The 5405-nt window shown below is 34.2% G+C and overlaps 1 long non-coding RNA gene across 1 annotated transcript; it reads right to left on the bottom strand.

Moving 5' to 3' along the window:
• Positions 1-3140: 3140 nt before the first annotated feature.
• LOC117177443 lies at positions 3141-3978 on the bottom strand. The gene is made up of 3 exons (XR_004467698.1): positions 3866-3978; positions 3747-3774; positions 3141-3470 (listed from the first exon to the last, which is right to left on the bottom strand). It is a non-coding gene; the product is annotated as an uncharacterized LOC117177443 (long non-coding RNA).
• Between the last annotated feature and the right edge of the window lie 1427 nt (positions 3979-5405).

Genomic DNA, 5405 nt, shown 5'->3' with positions numbered 1-5405 from the left:
GTGACACAGTATATAAAAAATGTGTTAACATTTTTTCAAAAAGTGATGCAGTATCTAAACCAGTATAACTATTTCACTTTTTTCTTGATTCTGATATATCTTTTCGTTCACATTCGAAATCAATTTTCTCAAAAAGGCCATCGTTTTATTTTTTCTGGATTTTTCCTGAAGTTGTGTGGAGCTACGCGTCATGGAAAAGAGAAAATTGAATTTCGCTGTATCGAAATAAAAATTCGCATTTTTTGCAAACCTCTAGTAAAAGCTTTCAATCTTCTAAATTGTTTTTAAGCATATACAGTTATTATAGTAAATAGCACTATTTACTCAATATCCCATAGAAACATTTTTACCTTTAAAATGAAGCGAACTTATACCATGTTTCGTATTCTGATGTCCTAATTATCAAATTAAAGTATATGCTAAAATTTAAAGTATTATGAAATATAATTAATAATGATAATGAATCAAGTTTCAATTGGGATTCTATATCCTAATAAGTTCTTCTCAAGAGACATTTTTGATACTGGTCCATTGTGAAGGTTTTTACAGTTTAAGGTTCGCCAACTTGTTTTATTTAAATTTTTGTAATTTAAAATGATTAAATTTTGAACATATGTACGAAATAAGTCTATATCTTGAATATTTGCAATTTTGAAGATTCTTAAATTCTGAATGTGCATATGATGTTAAATAGTTAATTTACGTGTATGATTTATCTTTCAAAGTTATACAAGTCTGATGAGCTGCAACTGAAAAGTCTTGCATTTTGAGAATATTGTTGAGCAGTTGGTTTGAGCTCTTAGTTGTAACGATGAGCAAGGGGTAAATAAATAAAGTTTATATTACGCGACCTAACTTCTAGCGTATAGGAGGTTGCTTGTCGTCGCGAATCGTCACAGTCGTGTCGATTTGAATATCGACAGTGGGGCTCTTGTGCCACTGTTTACGCACGGTCAATTCATGGAGATATTCCTTGTACCAGCGAGTCCAAGTGTTGCTTGATTTGTTGGAATTGCTGCCACGGCGATAGTCTAACGGGCGGTATGTCTGAAAAATTTTGCCCGGGCACGCTTGTTATCGAGTCAACTCCCAAAAAGTGACCTGGAGTCCGAAATGTGGCGAATGCTAGGGGATCAAATTTCAATTGAATTCATCGTCTGCAAGAACGGGATAGATTTTGTCGTTATTTTCTTGCAAGAAATTAAATATTTCCGCGAATTATTAATCATTGATATAGTCGATTACGGTTTGGGGAAAATGTGTAAATATAAAAATTATTCTTAGCGTACTTACGAAAGTTCACAAATAGAATATGGAAACTTAATATCTTGAGAACAAGAATTGGTGTATTCTATAGCAAAGATTGATATTTTATTTATTAAAACGCAGTATACTAAAAATTAATAATGCTATTATCAAATAATATAAAATCAATTACAGAAATGAATAGTTTGAGATACGTAAGTTAATACAAATATTCTACAAATTGATATAGTCAAAGAGAAAGTGAAAAGAAATAAGAGATATTTTTATTTTCTGCAATCGACGCTAACAGCAAATGTAAGCTTGAGTTGAGGAAATTACAAATCACTATATCAAAACATCGGAATAGCTCCGATAATCTCCCGAGGTTAGCCGAATCCGCCGATCGTACCTTATAGCCGAGCGCTCACGATGTGAACCGGAGAACTTCGTGTTTCCCGTTAAACTGATCAAGATTCATGTATGAACACGTGTAATTGAAAAAAAATGAAAAACCTATAGTTTTTTTTTAATTTAATTCAATTCCAGTTTTGACCTTATTAAAACGGAATATTTTCCTCTTTTTACTTTTAATTTGGAATATTTCTAAGTCGAGTTATTAAGCACTATACCGTTTCTCACAATTCCAAAAACGCACGTTTGTTATAACCAAAATTTCTTTAGTTGAAACAAATATTTGATTGGACGTATTCAGTACTGCATTTATTTGAATCAAGTTATCTTTTTTTAAGTGTATATGTATGCGTACTATGTTATATAAGTAAAGGTTAATTTAGTTACCTCAAAGCAGTTGAATTTAATGTAGTTAATTTTAAATATCACAATTTTTTACAAGTTTTGTAGAACTTATATTAATTTCCCAACGTAAATTTTGCATATATCATTAGTAGATACTGTATTAACTTTAAATATACATGCCCGATTTCCCTAAATCGTAAAAGATTATACTAAAATGTAATATTGGTTTTAAAGTATTATGTAACTAAAATTCTGTGAGTGTAGCGTTATCAGAGTATAGACTAGAGTATTTTTCCGCGTCTAACAAAGAATCGTTTTAAGCATGCTAAAAAAGCTTCGGTTGTAAAATCGCTGACGGTTTCGATAGGTCAGGATTTAGTCGCGAAACACACGAAAATGGCAGCGTAGATTCATACTTTGTTTCGATTTTGATGTTTTCTTTCTTTCATCGAGAAGGGACCGCAATAATCTATTCCGGTATGCAGAAGGGTTGTCTCGAAGACGGTGCGGTGCGGTCCTTGGGAAGATCTCCCATTATGTAATTTGGGGTTCGAGGTTTTGCGTGGCGACAAATTACACATTTTTAAATTGTATTTTTAAAGTAACTCTTCCTTCGATAATCCAATATTCATTTCGAATGGCGTTTAATATTCCCGGCGTATCGGCGTGGAATAATTCCATGTGCTGTTCATGTACGATAAGATTCGCTGCGCTGTGGTTTTGCGGTAAAAGAATTGGATGCTTTTGCGAATAGGTTAAATCAAATTGTCTAAGTCTACCCCCGCTCTGAGAACTACTTCTGACTCGATGAAAGGAGCGAAATGAGTTAACCTTCCCTTCAGTTCTTCTTTCGTTTTAAGTGTTTTAAATTCGTTAAAAAATTATTGGCGTTGCAAGAGTTTTATTACACACATGTTCGCTTTCTTAAATTCGCTTGTAGTGAGATTACTTTTTATATTTTGCTTCTGGACCTTCATGTTAATAAAACGTAGACAATAAGTTGGTACACGTTTGAGCGAATTCAACAGTTTGTTTGCGACTTCGTTCATATACGCTAAATTTGAAGAAGTGCCGTTTTTCGTTTCTCGGGAAGTTTTTCGGGTAGGAAAATAGATAAAGGCCAATCTTTTTTATTATTGATAAGGTCAATATCCCGATTTGGGCAAACATAAGGATTTCTTCGGCGTATTTTGCTTGTGAAAATATTTTAAATCTTATGAATTGAGAAAAGTTCCTAATACCGCACAGTTTGCACATTTTTTCATCAATATTTTGTCTGCTCATGGATATAAACTAACCATTGTTACTGAATAATAAAGAATATTTCATGCTATTCGATGAACCCATTTGCTTCAATGAATTTGTCCTCTCACCCAGTTTGGGCGAAATAAAATGTTCCAATTTGGGCGAGCGACGCCATGTTAGATTTCCTACATTAGCGGGATATCGTCGTTGAAAGGTACTGTCACCTAATTTAAGTTGTAAATTTAAAATTTTTAACTACAAAATTTCTTAGAATAATAAATCACGTAATTTAAAAAAAAAAAATTTTATCGCTTGCATTTTTAAATTGTCTGCCTCATTGTAATTTTAATCATTTTCCGCACATTTTTATCAAATATCCCATACAAATGCATAAAAAAACAGGTGCCATGACAGACTAAACCTTCAAGAATTGAAATAGTGTGTTTCTTATCTAAAAAATACATAATTTTTATGTAACCGTATTGCTTGTAAACACTTACATAAATTCCTTCAATCGCTTTTTGCCGTCTGTATTAAGGAGATAGGTAATATTAGAATTATGCATTAACTTTGAGTTATATTGACAAGCCCATTCGAAAAACGAATTATTATTACTTACCTTTCAATTAAACACTCGCAGCACATCAATTTTCAAACACTGTTGTGACGAAAAACAACAACTCGTGTCAACTTTCGAACTGACAAGCAGAGGGCAATGTTACGCTCGACCAGTCACAGATGGCGACACGCGTGACTATATAACCTTCAAATAATACGAATACTTAATAAAATGACTATAAAACCTGTATCAAAAATATATTTAACCCATTTTAGAGTGTGATTATACTATTGATAGTGTCATTAGCTTTAAGATTTCCACGGATTTAGCTATAGTATCTGAGCTTTTCTCCAAACTGGGTCACCCGCCCAAACGGGTATATTTCCGTTAATCCATGATGGATCATGTAGCCAAAAGAATTTTTCGATAAACTCCTTCGATGAGAAGCCCCGGGTTATCAAATCTGCGGGGTTGTGTTCAGTGCGTAACATGGCGTCATTCACAAGAGGTTGTTAACGGTTGAATTTTGGACACACGATTTCCTTCGAAAGTTTCCAAAGTGTGTGAAGAATTTTGAATGTAGTTTAGTGTAACGTCAGGGGCGCACAAACCATGTATGAAAACTAGCAGTTGCTACCCCAACTGGGGGGAGGGGGGTACCCAAGAGGTTTGGTGGGTGGGGTGTGGGTTTGAGTGAGATATACTGGAAAATGTAGATTTTACTGAAAATAATACTAAACAATTCATGATTTAAAGTAAAAATGAAGAAAAAGCGTTTTTTTAAATAAGAAAATAGCCCATCGCTACCTCGGTTTCGAAAGGAGTGCGCGCGCCTGGTAATCGTAGAATCCGACCAAAGGAAAGTTTTCGCAAATGATAATCTGCGCAAGGCATCAGAAATCTTTTTGAATAATTTCGCTCTTATTGGCGCAGCACAAAGCTCGAGGCGTGATATGGATAAATTGTTTAGACGCGCAACTCTAGACTTTAGGTAGACTAATTAAGTAGAATATGTATCGATTTGATAGGTTGAAGGAATATAAATACTGGCTCCGTACGCGCTTTCGCTAGCGTCAGAGAATCTGTGCATTTGCAAATGGACATATTCATCGGCGACTATTTTTCGGCAGATATCGACTTCGTGTAAAAGTGTTAATTGGTTTCGATAATCATGCCAGCTCGTATGTACTTCTTGTTGTACGGATTCGACTAAATCTAGTTTTAAAAGCTATAACGATTGCATTCTAATTTTGGCTTTTACGATGCCAAGTCCTAGCAGTCTAAGAGGATCGAAAATCTAAGCGATTTATGAGGGCATAGGTCTTTTTGTAACGGGCGCTTCTTCATTGGTTTGATGTATTGTATAAAAGAAAGAATCCGGTTTGGGATTCCAATAAACACCGAAAGTCTTGGCCTTATCACCAAGATTTAAACACAGATAAAGATGATCAGATTTATGTGATAAATCAAAGATGTAGAAATCTTCCTTTAGCGTGATAGAAGAATTGGGATATGAATCGGCTTCATCGTTGGGCAATTGCTTTAATGATCGAGTACTTAAAAGGACGCGGATGATTATTTTGATGAAGTTCTATTTGCC

This window comes from Belonocnema kinseyi, chromosome 7 (assembly GCF_010883055.1).
Source record: "Belonocnema kinseyi isolate 2016_QV_RU_SX_M_011 chromosome 7, B_treatae_v1, whole genome shotgun sequence".
Taxonomy (NCBI): domain Eukaryota; kingdom Metazoa; phylum Arthropoda; class Insecta; order Hymenoptera; family Cynipidae; genus Belonocnema; species Belonocnema kinseyi.
Note: the sequence above shows the minus strand (reverse complement) of the source record. Positions and strands in the feature narration are given on the sequence as shown.